At 34.5% G+C, this 17,377-nt stretch overlaps 1 protein-coding gene across 1 annotated transcript in view; it reads left to right on the forward strand.

Annotated features, from left to right (window-relative positions):
* Positions 1-17,377, forward strand: part of LOC145248182 (tyrosine-protein phosphatase 10D-like) — a 236,166-nt gene that overhangs the window by 60,359 nt on the left and 158,430 nt on the right. The window lies entirely within an intron of this gene.

The following is a 17,377-nucleotide window of genomic DNA, read 5'->3' on the forward strand; positions in this document are numbered from 1 at the left end:
AGTTTGTAAGTTGTCTGCCCTTGCTAAAGATAGACTCGGTATCTCCTCCTGGTTTCTTGAGGGTTGAAAACAGATGGGTCGATCGCTGAGTTGAATTGGGGTTTAAAAGGGAGAAAAAGGCATGATTTCGTTTAGGAGTGGACAAATGTCCTTCAAGATCAGTATGTTTCAAGAGAGTTCAGGGGCAAAATAAATCATGGAGAATCTCTAATACTGAAATGATATTGATGCCCAAGTGAAAGATTAAAATCAAATTTTATTCCAATAGACATACAGCTGTTTTACGATTGATATATGAAAAAATAAGGCACGACACATGCACGACACATGCACCTGATGATTTTCTATTCGTGTTATATTTAGGCACGATAGATTGCTCCCGTTTTGTTTTTTACTTTTCTCGCTAAAAATCTTAGTAATAAACAAGTTTTTTTTTCCTCTCATAATTAAGAAGAATGTTTAAAAAAAAAATGTGAGCCAAACATAAAAAGAAAATATTCCTTTAAATTAAAAGAAAGGAATATTTTAGTTTTTTTAAAATCATTAATGTATTTTTTATTTTTATTTTAATACTAAATGTTTACAAATAAACTAATAAAAAAGTAAATATATTAAATTTAATTCCATCGAATCTTGGCCCGTCAGTCTGAAAAAGAAAAAAAAAAAAATGAAAGACCAGCAACAAAAAACAACAACAACAACAAAAAAAACAGCATGTCAGTTCGTCTAAATAAAAATCAGTTGTTTCTTGTTGTTCTTGACATAAGAACTCAAAGTTGCTTGAATGACGTGCTTAAATCCACACGAAGCAATCATCACGCCGCCTTGTCGTACATGCCTTAATTTGTCGTATATAATTAGTAAAACCCGACACACAGGAAATCACTTAAACAAAAGTTAAAAGATTATTAATTTTGTAAATGAGACTGAACATTGCATGAACAAAAATTCTATAATATTTCATTTAAAATCAACTTGAACAGTGCGTCTAGTATTATTTCTCTCCTTGCCAGAAGGTCAAACACAAAGTCAGGTGTTGTTTTGAGCAGCCAGCGTACTAGGATAAGTACATTTTGGCCTACAAAAATACCTGAGCAGCCCTGTAGACGTTCTCCGGTAGGGGCGCTCCCAGGCAATTGGTAATAAACTAGTCCCTTTTCAAAGGAAAATTAAAGCCTCGGCAAAACCATACCATAGGCTGTTAACAAAGTCAGTGTCTGAATGATTTGCATTAGTACAGTCATATCAATTACATGGTATTTTTTTTATCATATCCATTTCCAAATTCCATCCCTATTTTGTCTTTTTCTTCTGTTTCATTCCCACTCCCAGGTAGGGATCAACCTGCATATTTCAAGTTCTTAAACCAACCGGAAAACAACAGTGGGTTGTCTATACTTAGAAAAGATTGTATGTGTTTATCTTTTTCTCAACAGGAGGCTAAAAACAAAAGTCAGGTGTGCTTTTGAAAAGTCGGAGCGCTAGGATCAATCACGCTCTGACTTACAAAAACTGTTTAAACACCCATTACCCGGTGCGAGTATCTCAGGAGATTAGCAATAAGGTAAACACTTCTCAAAGAGAAGATAAAGCCTCGGAGGAGGTTGGGATGAACCTCCTGGGATAGAAGACAACAATAGCTCAGCCAAACGGCAACAATTGGATTGAGTGTCAAAGACAGATCCTCAACCATTATGGCAATAAAGCCACTGAGGGTTGGGAGTGTCTTACTAACCTATATCCCTTGTTTTTTTTTTATTTTGTTTTATTATTATTATTATTATTATTATTATTATTATTATTATTATCATTATTATTATTATTTGTTTTAATATTTTTTCTTTTATTTAATAAAATTAATTTTAAAAACATTGAGGACATTTTAAGTAGTTTTAGCCCCTTATATAGTAAATCCTGTATTATTTGTGGTGATTGAGTTCAGTTTAGAGCTAGACAAAGTGGACTGACGCTTGCCCGCCCCCTAAAAAAAAAAAAAAAAAAAAACCCGACTTTTTTAGCTTCACACCTAATTTAAAAAAATATACAAAAGTTGGTTAAATAAATATTTATACCGAAACTTACCTCCTACATTGATGACTTGCCTTCGAGCTAGGATCAAAGTGACCTTTAGCCCCTGACCCTCCCCCTTTTATCTTGGTCAGGCATCTGCCATTCCAATGCACCGCAAAAACCTGCAACTCAGCACATATTTCTACTCGGTCAAAAAGGATTTTTCCTCCTCTGATCAAGGACAGAACAGATACTACACTTATGTATTTTTTGAGTTATGTATTTTTTTTTATTTACTCTGAAAAGTTGAACTTAACCTGAAGGCCAGGAAAGCATGTTTTAGTTGGAGTTTCACATCAAAGGTCAAAGGTCAAAGAAAAAAAAATCGTTTCTCAAATTCTCATCGATTCTCGTTGATTCTCAAAAGAATGAATAATAAAAATAATAATAAAAAAACTAAAATAAAAAAGTAATAATAGAAACTGTGTCTATATTCTGTCTGAGGCAATGCTGAAACAGAATACATCAACCTTGTGGGTGTATCTTGTGTAGTTTCTGACTTTTAGTAGGTATCACAAACCGGCCGGTTTATTTGTACGAAAATGGGAAATTCTTTTCAATTTCAACTTGTGTTAACTTATTTATTTTTAAAGTTTTTTATTTTATTATTTTTTTTTTTGATAGAATTTCGATATAAATAACCTTCAATCTTTTTTCGCTTGACGCAAGACTTGGACTTCCGGTTTGTTGACTGTCATGGGCTGCAACGTTATTTGGTTGTGGAATTTATTATATATAATCTCTCGCATTCTGAAAATTCTATCATAATTTACTTGCTAAGTTAGCATTGCTGGATGGCATTGTCCTTTCGAGTTGAATCTCCTACTTGTGAGACATTGGTTTGGGGTTATTAGCTGGTTGGACGATCGCAGGTCCATTTCACAGTCGGATTTCAGCGCGGCTTGCTTGATCTGTGTTGGTTTATAGAATCTGTATGCAGGGCGTTTGCTCAGTTGGTAGAGTGCTTGCCTCGCATGCAAGAGGCTCAGGTTTTGAATCCTGAGTTCGGATGTGTCTAACTGATGAGCCCAAATGAGGGCGAAACTCGAGTCTTGGACTTCCGGTTCATTGACTGTGATGGCTCTTGTGGGCTGCGACGTTGTTTGGCTGTGGAATTTATTAAATACAATCTCTCACATTCTGAAAATCATATATATATATATATATATATATATATATATATATATATATATATATATATATATAAAGCTGAACGTCTGTGTGTGTGTCTGGTCACGAATAGGCTCCTATATGGTTGACTATTATAGAAAACTGATCACATATAATGATAGAAGATGTATCGAAACACAGGAATAGGTATGTTTGATCTGGCATAATGATAGTTCATTAAAATTGTGGGGTCTGCATATGCGCCTGGTCCACAAAGTATGGAAATAAAAAATTTAAAAATTAAAAAAAAAAACGTTTACAAGTGTTTTTGATATAGATGTACATAAGAATACTTTGATAAGTATGTTTCAACTTAAATAGGGATGGTATAATAAAATTGTGGGGTCTGCGTTCGCGCCTGACCTCCATGGAATGGAAATAGGCACAAACTTTAATAAAGATTTTTGATATCTATCTGTGTAAGTATACTTTGATAATTATGTTTCAGTTTGAAGAAATATGGTATAATAAAATTATGGGGTGTTCGTTCACGTCTGACCTTCATAGAATGGAAATATGTCACAAAGTTTAACAAGGTTTTTTAATATAGATCCACAGAATATTGTGATAACTGTAATAAAGACTAATATGTATTTATTTGAATATAACCGTGCGAACGCACACACAGACACACACACACACACACACACACACACACACACACACACACACACACACTTCTCCCCAGTCATCCAAATGAAAGTATTTACAAATTTTCAACGAAGGGAGAAAGCAGATAGCAAGTCAGACAACTCTCACCGTCTGAAATGAATTTGGAAAGAAATATTTTACGCTATTTTCATAAGGCACTTTTTTTTCTATACCAATTGATAAATATTTTCTTTAGTTTTTTTTTTTTTTTTAATTTTCTAATTTGAAACGTTTTCTTTATTTTTATTTCTTTTAACTTAACTGATTGAGACGTTATTCTATATAAATATGAGTGCAAATACTGGCGAAGCGTAATTCACCTTCCTTTTTCAAAAAATAGTGTACATACATTATATATAGTCACCAGTAATTAACAACACATTCTTTTTTAAATAATATTGAGTTGGAGAACTGGAATTTCCATTCAGGTGAGGATTTCCTTCAAAGATGTCCGTATTAAGTTTGTTATCTCAAATCTGATTGGCCGATAAAAATCATGGGATAAAAGCACAAACTTTTCTCAAGATTTTGATCTGCCGCCATTGTTTCACATTCGCTTAATCTATTTTTGTTTTTTTTTAGATTTAGTCTTTGTTTGAATGCAAGATCGGTTCTCATTGAAGCATTGCGTTTGTATAATTATGTGTAATATATCAAGATTTAATATCTTCACTTACTTTTCCAAATTAGCTGTCGATGGGAGAGACAACGACACTTCCTCCCTCGAAAAGGATTTTGACTTATTACATGTAACAAAAGAATTTTCTCCTGGTAAGTTTTTTCTTATGCCAATTTTATAGTGGTATTTTGTTTTGGTTTGTCATGCTTTGAAATAGCATTTTCTAGGTTTGTCATGCTTAAGTTTGAAATAGCATTTCCTAGGTGTGTCATGCTTAAGTTTGAAATAGCATTTCCTAGGTCTGTCTTGTTTAAGTTTGAAATAGCATTTCCCAGGTCTGTCTTGTTTAAGTTTGAAATAGCATTTCCTAGGTGTGTCATGTTTAAGTTTGAAATATCATTTCCTAGGTCTGTCATGCTTAAGTTTGAAATAGCATTTCCTAGGTGTGTCTTGCTTAAGTTTGAAATAGCATTTCGTAGGTCTGTCATGCTTGAATTTGAAATAGCATTTTGTAGGTCTGTCATGCTTAAGTTTGAAATAGCATTTCGTAGGTCTGTCATGCTTAAGTTTGAAATAGCATTTCCTAGGTCTGTCATGCTTAAGTTTGAAATAGCATTTCGTAGGTCTGTCATGCTTAAGTTTGAAATAGCATTTCCTAGGTCTGTCATGCTTAAGTTTGGAATAGCATTTCGTAGGTCTGTCATGCTTAAGTTTGAAATAGCATTTCGTAGGTCTGTCTTGCTTAAGTTTGAAATAGCATTTCGTAGGTCTGTCTTGCTTAAGTTTGAAATAGCATTTCTTAGGTCTGTCTTGCTTAAGTTTGAAATAGCATTTCGTAGGTCTGTCTTGCTTAAGTTTGAAATAGCATTTCGTAGGTCTGTCTTGCTTAAGTTTGAAATAGCATTTCGTAGGTCTGTCTTGCTTAAGTTTGAAATAGCATTTCGTAGGTCTGTCTTGCTTAAGTTTGAAATAGCATTTCGTAGGTCTGTCTTGCTTAAGTTTGAAATAGCATTTCGTAGGTCTGTCTTGCTTAAGTTTGGAATAGCATTTCGTAGGTCTGTCTTGCTTAAGTTTGGAATAGCATTTCGTAGGTCTGTCTTGCTTAAGTTTGGAATAGCATTTCGTAGGTCTGTCTTGCTTAAGTTTGGAATAGCATTTCGTAGGTCTGTCTTGCTTAAGTTTGGAATAGCATTTCGTAGGTCTGTCTTGCTTAAGTTTGGAATAGCATTTCGTAGGTCTGTCTTGCTTAAGTTTGGAATAGCATTTCGTAGGTCTGTCTTGCTTAAGTTTGGAATAGCATTTCGTAGGTCTGTCTTGCTTAAGTTTGGAATAGCATTTCGTAGGTCTGTCTTGCTTAAGTTTGGAATAGCATTTCGTAGGTCTGTCTTGCTTAAGTTTGAAATAGCATTTCGTAGGTCTGTCTTGCTTAAGTTTGAAATAGCATTTCGTAGGTCTGTCTTGCTTAAGTTTGAAATAGCATTTCGTAGGTCTGTCTTGCTTAAGTTTGAAATAGCATTTCGTAGGTCTGTCTTGCTTAAGTTTGGAATAGCATTTCGTAGGTCTGTCTTGCTTAAGTTTGGAATAGCATTTCGTAGGTCTGTCTTGCTTAAGCTTGGAATAGCATTTCGTAGGTCTGTCTTGCTTAAGTTTGGAATAGCATTTCGTAGGTCTGTCTTGCTTAAGTTTGGAATAGCATTTCGTAGGTCTGTCTTGCTTAAGTTTGGAATAGCATTTCGTAGGTCTGTCTTGCTTAAGTTTGGAATAGCATTTCGTAGGTCTGTCTTGCTTAAGTTTGGAATAGCATTTCGTAGGTCTGTCTTGCTTAAGTTTGGAATAGCATTTCGTAGGTCTGTCTTGCTTAAGTTTGGAATAGCATTTCGTAGGTCTGTCTTGCTTAAGTTTGGAATAGCATTTCGTAGGTCTGTCTTGCTTAAGTTTGGAATAGCATTTCGTAGGTCTGTCTTGCTTAAGTTTGGAATAGCATTTCGTAGGTCTGTCTTGCTTAAGTTTGGAATAGCATTTCGTAGGTCTGTCTTGCTTAAGTTTGGAATAGCATTTCGTAGGTCTGTCTTGCTTAAGTTTGGAATAGCATTTCTTAGGTCTGTCTTGCTTAAGTTTGGAATAGCATTTCGTAGGTCTGTCTTGCTTAAGTTTGGAATAGCATTTCGTAGGTCTGTCTTGCTTAATTTTGGAATAGCATTTCGTAGGTCTGTCTTGCTTAAGTTTGGAATAGCATTTCGTAGGTCTGTCTTGCTTAAGTTTGGAATAGCATTTCGTAGGTCTGTCTTGCTTAATTTTGGAATAGCATTTCGTAGGTCTGTCTTGCTTAATTTTGGAATAGCATTTCGTAGGTCTGTCTTGCTTAATTTTGGAATAGCATTTCGTAGGTCTGTCTTGCTTAATTTTGGAATAGCATTTCGTAGGTCTGTCTTGCTTAATTTTGGAATAGCATTTCGTAGGTCTGTCTTGCTTAAGTTTGGAATAGCATTTCGTAGGTCTGTCTTGCTTAAGTTTGGAATAGCATTTCGTAGGTCTGTCTTGCTTAAGTTTGGAATAGCATTTCGTAGGTCTGTCTTGCTTAATTTTGGAATAGCATTTCGTAGGTCTGTCTTGCTTAAGTTTGGAATAGCATTTCGTAGGTCTGTCTTGCTTAAGTTTGGAATAGCATTTCGTAGGTCTGTCTTGCTTAAGTTTGGAATAGCATTTCGTAGGTCTGTCTTGCTTAAGTTTGGAATAGCATTTCTTAGGTCTGTCTTGCTTAAGTTTGGAATAGCATTTCTTAGGTTTGTCATGCTTAAGTTTGGAATAACACTTTCATCACTGAATGCCCAGATTAAATAAATTGACTTTAAGAAAGGATTGTGGTTTGTTTATCATTCAATTTATCGCAATCACTGTTTTAAAAAAAAAAAAAAAAAAAAAAAAAAAAAAATTGGTGTTGATTAGTAATGACAGGTGATATCTGCATTCATATTTTAATCTTTTCCAAATTTTATTCCATTTTTTTAATGATTATAAAAAAAGAAATTAGTTTCATTTTTTTTCTTCAAGTCATACTTCTTGTCAAACGGTAACAGCGACTAAGTGATTAACACCAATAACTTAAAACTTTGGTGTGCCAAGTTCGAATTTAATTCGTTCTACAGAAACACTTTGATGGAAGAAACACTTGACCTAATGTCTAACTTTCCAAAGTGTCTGTATGCATGTCATTGGTTTTCCAAAGTGACCCCTCTCTCTCTCTCTCTCTCTCTCTCTCTCTCTCTCTCTCTCTCTCTCTCTCTCTCTCTAATATATATATATATATATATATATATATATATATATATATATATATATATATATGTGTGACCGTGTGTGTGTCTGTCTGTGTACATTTCCCTACGCAATAACTCTGTCAATTTTTAGTCTACAGACTCGAAATTTGATATACAGGGCACTAAGATTTGGGAAAATCGATGTGATCGGTTTTCGGCCAGAAATTTGGCTGTTAAGTGGTCAAAGTTCAATGATTTGACCTTTGAGAACTCTACCAAACTCCTCCGACAATTTGGGGTCTAAACACTTGAAATTTTAGATATAGGTTCCTTGGACATGGATCTAACTTAATAACTTGATTTGAGCCCAAAACAAATGTAAAGGGGTCATAATAGGGGTCAAAGTTAAAAAAATTGACCGCTTTTTTTTTTTTTTTTTTTTTTTTTGCTCAACATACGCCTCCAAACACCCGGGCAACGCAGGGCACCCATGCTAGTATATATAATCATTCAAACACGGTGGTATATATATATATTATTCCTTAATTGGAATTTTTTTTATTTTTGAGATGAGCATTTTTATGTTAATTTTATTTTTATTTCGGACTATTAGTCTCATCTTTATTAGTTTACTAATAAAGATGAGACTAATAGTCCGAAATAAAAATAAAATTAACATAAAACACGGTGGTGTTTGAATATATGGTTAAGTGGCAGTTTTAGTCATTTAGAACTGTTTTAAAGCTTCACCGCTCACTCATTTTTCAACCAAATTCCAAACAATTATCAGTTTATAGATCACCTTCTCGGCTATATTCTGGAAAAAAAAAAATTTTCAACTTTTGTTCAGTAAAACAAAAGTTATGATGAATTTTCTGGTGTGCAAAATCGTAAAAAAAAACGTAAAGAGATGAGCAACGTTTTTTATGACTGGTTTCCATAGCAACCTTGTCGCTTCAGTGACTACTGTTGCTACTAATTCACTGCTGTCGCAAAAAGTGAAGTAACAAGTGAAACAGAAAGAATGAAAGCATGAAAGGGAGATAATTAGGGGAATTTTATTGAAAGCAGATGAGTGCCGTACATTATTACATATGTGTATAATGTTATGTTTATGGGGGCGAAAAAATAAGACTGAAATTAATCAAAGAACAAGTGAATTTATTGGAAGCCTGGATAAATCATGAATTACAATAGAAAAATGCGAGCATTTAAGGTTATATGGTTAAGCTTTAACATGGATAAGTAAAGGACTAGTTGTTAAAACTGGAAAAGAAAAGGGCAAGATATTCTAGAAAAAAATATAATAAATTCATAACTTAAAATATTGTAGCATTAAGAATTTCTTTTAAAATTTAATTTGTAACATTATATAATCAATTCTTAATGCTGCAATATTTTAAGTTATAAATTTATTATATTTTTTACTAGAATATCTTGTCCTTTTCTTTTCCAGTTTTAACTAGTCCTTTACTTTTCTATGTTTAAACTTAACCATATTACTTTTCATGCTTGCATTTTTCTGTTGTAATATATGTATAAACTGCTAAATAAAATAAATCTTGTTCAAATTATCGATCTCCTTAAAGGTATTTGATACTTAGGTGTTTTAAAACATATGATCAATATCAAGATTTTTAAGTTGGATGATATTACATCCGACTTCGACTCATAGGATTCCGAAAATTCCAACTCCAGCAATTCCCAGTTACATAGTAAACAGCTGATGATCACTGTTTTTTTTTAAAATTTTCTTTTTATTTCACAATTTAAGTTAAGGGCGCTTTATAGTTCAGTTATATAATTGAATCGATTCTCTTTTGTATTTGTGAATTTCCCAGCAGCTTATGCAAGTATTAAGTTTGTGATATGTTCAAATTTGTATCACTAGGAATTTAGAATGTATTTTTTTCTTCATTTATGATTTATTCAAATTCTTTAGACTATATATATATATATATATATATATATATATATATATATATATATATATATATATATTTAACTTTTACTATAATTATTAAATACCTATAGACACTAGTGTTTCATCCTTTCAGGAATCATCAGTGCAAGGTATCATGATTAACACCAGTTGATAGATTCGAACCTGGCGACAGAAGTCATTTCTGGCTTCATTAGCAAGGACCCAATCTATTCGGCTACCGTTAACCGTGAGAAATGCTGTTGAATTTTAAACATTTATTTTTTAAATGCTTTTTAACGTCTGTCAGAGTGATCTAATCACTATATGATGATCTGCGCATAAGAGCTAAATTGACCGACTTTAATTCAACTGAAAGTGCTCAACAATAAGAAGCGAGTTTCTAAAAGGGAATATATATATATATATATATATATATATATATATATATATATGGCACTTAAGCTACACAGAATATTCCGCATTTCATCCATGTTAGGATTCATCAGGTTTATGCCAAATAAATTATGGGCGACTTTCTAGTAAATAAAAAATGAGTTTCAAGGTGGAGCCACTATTTGACTGTATTTATCGTTAAAAAACAACAACAAATCTAAATTTATAAGCGATAAAAATAAACAGTAAAAGTCATCTAGGAGTTTGTAGCGGAACAGTTAATGCGCCGGACTGTGATACACATGGCCTGGAGTTCGATTCCTAGAAACATTCAAGCTATGCTGATGAGAGGTAAGTTACCTTGAAACATGCGTGTACGTAGATTACTGTTTTAAAAATTTTATATATATATATATATATATATATATATATATACTCACAGCCAAATTGAAATATACATATCTTTGGTTACTCACAGCCAAATTGAAATATACATATCTTTGGTTTTATGGGACAAAACTACATGAAAATTTGCAGGCCTTTTGAAGATTGTAATACTATTTTATGATTAAAATTTTATGACAATTGGTAAGGAAAAACCTATATTTTTAAACCAATAAAATATGCCCAAATTTGCCTACATTTGTATATATAGTGTCCTGGCAAGCCAGCTTCAGTTTTGCTGCTTTGGGATGAATTTCGCTTAGGGTTTTTTTTTTTTTTTTTTTGTTTTTTTTGCTTGGTTGTCTCTCCTGTGGAACCTGCCAGACCACTAATATATATATATGGAGGGAACCAAGATTAATTAGAGAAATTCTTTAAAAGGAAACTTATCGGGATAATACAAAGCTCAACATTTGAGGTGGAGCTTATATACAAAAGGAAATATATATCTATGTATTTATAAAAGTGAAATTGTCTGTCGGTGTGAGTACATTTCCCTACCAAACTACTGTCAATTTTGAGTCTACAGACTCGAGATTTGACATAAGGGGTATTGAGATTTGGGAAAATCTTTTTAATCAGTTTTCGGCCAGAAATTTGGTTGCCAAGGGGACCATTGAAAATTCTACCAAACTTCTCTGCCAATTTTGGGTCAAAACACTTAAAATTTTAGATATAGGTTACTTGGACATGAATCAAACTTTTTAATTTGATTTGAGCCCAAAACAATAAATGTTAAGGGGTCAAAATTGGGGTCAAAGTTAAAAAAAAATTGACCCCCCTGCGGTCTCTACCAAATTACTTAGCTAATTTTTGGACTAAACATTTGAAATGTTACATAGTGTATTCAGATGTAGGGCAAGCTTTTAAAGTTTTAAGTTCAAAAGATTTGACCTTTGCAGTCTCTAGCAAACTATTCAGCCAATTTTGGGGCTAAACAGTTGAAATTTTACATAAAGGGTATTCAGACATGCAGCAAGCTTTTTAATCAGTTTTTTGGCGAAAATTTGGCTGCCAAGAGGTCAAAGTTGAAAGAGTTGACCTTTGTAGTTTATGTGTGTGTATTTATGAAGGCAGATAGAAATGCAGAAGACTAGAATGGTGAGATAGAGGATGAACAAAAAACAATCAAAGACAATATTCACAACTACCAATTCATTGTTCGATAGATCTTCCACACACAATATCGGTAATTATTAATATTACTAAAATCTAGCATATTGGAACATCTTTTTATATTTCGGTAGAAATACTCCCCTTCTCAAAGAAGAAATCAGAAGTTCAGATCAGAAAAATCAATTCAAATAACAATGTCGTTATTCACTTAAGAGTGCAGATTTCGTATTTATTATTATAGAACCAGTTCTCTATCGATTATTATATTGTACCTGATATATAGTAGTGGTTTCAAAAGTAGGAACAAAATGACTTTGGTATCATCAGCTAGAATCGAAACCAAAACATATAGCTCTTCAGCATTATTTGTTGCCGTCCGTGCTAAGTTCATACGCATATAAAAACTTTTAAAATAACATTTTTAAAAGTATAAATGTATATTCGTGCATGCATAGAAATACCATGTTTAATGCCAAGTTCCATTTTTCAATTTTGACACCTTAGCAGCTATTTTTACCGGCTAAAAACCAACTCAAATTTCTTTCACAGGTCCAAATTTTCTAGATATCAAATTAGTCTGTAGACCAAAAATTGACATAGTAGTTTGGTAGAGACCGTTCTGCCCTCAGACAGACAAGGTCACTCATAGAATGTGTGTGCATGCATGATAGAAGGTAGATTTTATCATGCCTTGACAGAGTACAAAATAGATTTCGTGGTTTAGTGGGGGATGCCCTTTTCTCTACCCTGCAACCTCTCTCTCACAGAAGAGACGTTGCGAGCCTATCCTTGTTTTATCGTTATTTTCATGGCAGGTGCTCGTCTGAACTCCAATCCCTGGTCCCCCCCTCGCCAATTTTTCACGAAAAACACCCGTCTAGCTGAATCCACTGTGAAAAATTTCCCCCACTATATATCTGTGCCTAAATCAAAACGCGGATTCCATGAACAAAGCTTCTTTCTTAGAGCTGCACGCCTGTGGAACTCTGTTCTGTCTGCCTGCTTCCCTCCGGACTACAACTTGGATGTCTTCAAGTCCAATGTTAACAAATTCCTAATGAACCGCCCCCTTAAGTAAACACTTCATCAAATCTCCACACTAACATAATGTACTTGCAATAACCCTTATCCCTGAGTGGCTTCCGGTCCTTGATAAGTGGTGATCACTGTGTAACAAAAAAAAAAAAAATCACTATTAAGCTATTCTTGGACGCTAGCTTATGTCGATATATATGATTTCATTCTTCTCCTTCGTCAATAGCAGATATATTGCGTCCCTCTCTGATGCTTCAGTGGTATTACAGATGTCTCTTATCTTCCTTACTCTTTCGATGACCAGAGCACTGTCCACAAATCCACTTCACTATTGGGCGACATTTCTCTCTCCATTTTATCTACTGACCCCCTCACCTTCCAAATTGGCAAGCTTTCTTTCAAAGGCTTTTGTTGGCTATTTTCTTTTTCTTTTTTTTTTTTAACAAAGGAGTCACCACTAATCAAAACCCTGAGGCCACTCGAGGATAAGGGTTAATGAGTGTACAGTGGTCAAAGGGAACATGTTATAATAATCGTTAGTGAAAATTTGGTAAATTGGATTACTTAACGGGAACAGCTCACCAAGAACTTGTTTACATTGGACTTGAAAACAACCATATTATAGTCAGTTAGAAAGCAGAAAAAATAGAACAGACTTCCACAGTTGTGCAGTTCTAAGAGAGAAGCTTTGTTCATGGAATCTGCATTTAGGTTTAAATAAATATTAAATTAGATAAAGAGACGGGGGAAAATTATTGATAGTGGTTTTAGCTAGACAAGTGTTTTTTTGTGAAAATCAGGACGGGGGGGGCATAGATTGGAGCTCAGACTAGCACTTGCCATGAAAATAACGATAAAGCAGAGACAGGCTCGCAACGTCTTTTCTATGTGAAAGAAGTTGCAGGGAAGAGAAAAGGACATCCCCCACTAGATTACGAAGTCTATTTGAACTTTGTCAAGGCAGAATAAGCTGCTTCTAGCAGCTCCTGCCCGTTCTTGGATGTACAAATATACAAACAGAGAATTGCATCAGCAGTGAGATATCTACTGGAGCAGTCGAAGGATCTCACCATTTTTCCAGCAACCTTGGCAACGCATTTGATGCACATGTTCCATCTCAGATCAGGAGTAATGGTCAGACCTAGAAGCTTGTCATAACATGGAACCTCCCCAAGACGAGAACCATTCATTTCAATTCATGCCAGATGAGGATCAGAGCGTTAACATAACAATGAGTGATGCGCAATTATGATATGGGCTATGATGTGGGCTCTCTCTACCGTGCTAGAAAACTTCTAACACCCGAAAGTATCCTGTACCTCTACAAGGCCACTATTCGCCCATGTATGGAGTATTGCTGTCATATTTGGGCTGGTGCATCGGCTACTAGTCTCTCGCTCCTTGACAGGGTTCAAAAGAGAGTCGCAAATCTGATAGGCCCTAAACTGGCATCTAAGCTTCAGCCTCTGTCCCATCGTCGAAACGTTGCATCCCTCTGCCTGTTCTACAAGTATTATAATGGTGAATGCTCTGACGAACTGCAAGCACTTGTGCCCCCACGACGTAAACACCCTCGACAGACCCGACAAGCTGCAAAATCCCATCCCCACACTGTAGAGATCCCTAGATGTAAAAGATCTTTCTACTCCAGTAGTTTCTTCCCCAGAACTGCTAGACTTTGGAATTCCATTCCAGGTCACTGCTTCCCCAACTGTACTGACATGCATAAGTTCAAGTGCAACGTGAACCAACATCTCGTTGCCCAAATCCCTACATAGTACCCCAGTAGATGTTTCCCCTGATAGTAGCCCCCTACACCAAAGTGTCAATGTGCCTTGTTTGGAGTGAAAATGTAATAAAAAAAAAAAAAAAAAAAAAAAATATGCAGTCATGGTGTAGTGTCCGCAATATGCTCGTGGAACTGCAACTGCTATTCATAATTGACCAATACGGATCCCTTGGCTGCACGTTGCTTATCCTACATTGTGTAGATAACTTCTTTCTATCTCTAAGTGCTGCTGCGTTATCCCTCAATTCTGCAGATTTGCTAAGCTTCGGATATCATACATTATATGAATGATAAATTTTATATAGTCGAGCTCAGCTTTCACTTTTTCACTCTTTCAACTCTATCATATTCTAACACCTTCTCCAGGATTCCTGTTGCTTTATTCCCACTGCCTTACAGGATCTTGTAACTCGACTAGTATGTGTCATGATATTTCTGATGAGTGATTGTTGCAGATTTCATTCTGGGTTGTTTGTATTCCGGTTCTACAGTCTTTGTTCCTCTCTGAGGAGAATTGTGTTGCAGAAATAATGCGCCCTTTGATGATGCTGATTTCCACCTTGTTCCTGAAGAGACCCTCATCTTGAAATTGCTGGAGCATTCAAAGATAAGTTCTCTCTCATCCTGATGGGAATATGTTTATTTAGCATCTGTTCACGTCTATATACAGCATAATCACAGTGACAAACCAGTTCTAGTTAGATCACCAAAGTTAAGCAATGTTGAACTTGATCCGTACTAAAATGGGTGACCATTTGGAAATTCCAGGTGATGTATGTGCTCTCTGATTATCTTGGCATTTTTCCAGTCATCTGGCACTTCTCCTTGCTACTAGACCTGAGCAGTGTTGATTCAGGAGAGGTGTGGTGTGGGATTGCGCAACCCTTGTCTCACAATTACATGTGCAGGGGGTATCCATTGTCTCTTGAGACTAAACAGACATCATCATCATTACATCTGTTTGAAATAGAACCATAAACATTTGTCAGATCATCCCACGATATGAACAGATTGCCTTCGTCCTCGCTAATCTCTCTTATGGTCAGCAGGATATATGGCGTTGTCCGAGTTGGAGGATTTTGGTAAAAATTTTTAATTTCTGAAGAATCAACAGTCTGAAAAAAAATCTTGTCTTCCGTTTCTATTTTTATTTTCTCTTGCACCCAATGGTAACCGTCTCTCCATTTTCATAAGCATTTGCCAGATGAAACCACAATATGAACAGATCGCCTTTGTTCTCTTTGAGCTCTCTCTCTTATGAGCTGTTTGATCAGAACGATTTATGGTGTCTGAGTTGGAGGATTGACTCGTAAGAATGATAGGAGTCAAAGTAATTTTTTTTTAATTTTTGAAGGATCAACCGTCTGAAAAGAATCTTGTCTTCCGTGTCTATTTTTTTATTTCCTCTTGCACTCAATGTTAACCTTCTCTCTGGTGTTTAAAGTCAGAAAGCATCCTGATACAGACTTCTGTTATTACAAATCACAAATTATTTTTAACTGACGCTTCCTCTCTGATAATTGATAACCTGGAATTGAAAATAACAAATGCATGCATTTTTTTACATATCAAATTGAATGGGAATGTTTTTTCTCTTTTCTTTCTTACTAACCACTGAGCTACAATTTTACCAGTCGCTCTTATAAAAATATTTACAACTAGCAGGACCCGTTTCTTGGCATTGCCCAAGGCGATATGAAATATGTTAAGTAAGAAAAATATTAATAAATATATTTTTTAATCCTTCAAACAAACAGAAAAAACAAATTAAAATATCTGTTGCAACAGTGTATGTGAGTCACATAAAATAGTGGCTACAAACAAACTGCTGCAAAAAATTAAACAGAGAAATATATTAAAAATTTAAATACAGAAAGAAATGACTGGTTTGTTAGGTAAACTTTAGAAAAATAAATGAAAATAAGTTATTGAGAAAATTGCTGAACTGCAAAACCTGTAAATATGATTATCTGGCGTGAACAGATGTATGAATTTCCGAAAGGAATCCATTCTTTCCAGTGGAAATGTTTTATAGTTCAGTTGAGTGAAGTAGGAGTTTTCAAATTTTAAACAGCCTATAATTATCATTATGCTCCCTCCCTGATAATTGATAACTTGAAATTGAAAATAACAAATGCACGCATTTTAACATATCAAATTGAACCAGAATGTTTTTTCTCTTTTCTTTTTACTAAACACTGACCTACAAACTATCGTTTGCACCCCCACCCCGCAAAATATTTACAAGAACTCATCTAGTTATAACTGTAATTTTTCTTTCTCCCTCTGTGTACCTAAAACTAAACAAAACTTCCATGAGCAAAGTTTCTTTCCAACATCTATTCGTCTGTGGAACACAAAACCACGGAACTGCTTTCCAACTAACTATAGCATGGTCGTTTTCAAGCCCAATGTTGGCAAATTCTAGTTGAGCCATCCTCTTAATTACTCTAATTTCCCCCAATCTCTATCTATGCCTGAATCTAAACCCAAATTCCATGAACAAAGCTTCTTTTCTAGAATTTCCCACCTGTGGAACTCTGTTCTGCTGGCCTGATTTTCAGCTAACTACAACATGGTCATCTTCAAGTCCAATCTAGCGACATATATATATATATATATCTATATATATATATATATATACACACACACACACACTAGCAAGTCACCCAGCATTGACCAGTCATAAAATATGCTTAAATATGATATTTTAATATATGAAGATTTCGTACATATTATTATAAAGCTAATTTTCTATTGATTATTATATTGTACTCAATATATAGTAGCGATTTCAAGAATTAAACAAATATATATATATATATATATGACTTGTGTGCCATCAGTTAGAAAAAACAAAACATATAGCTCTCCAGCATTATTCATTATCATCTGAGCTAAGTCATATA

The sequence above is a fragment of the Euprymna scolopes genome, chromosome 26 (assembly GCF_053919585.1).
Source record: "Euprymna scolopes isolate OS-2025 chromosome 26, ASM5391958v1, whole genome shotgun sequence".
Taxonomy (NCBI): Eukaryota; Metazoa; Mollusca; class Cephalopoda; order Sepiida; family Sepiolidae; genus Euprymna; species Euprymna scolopes.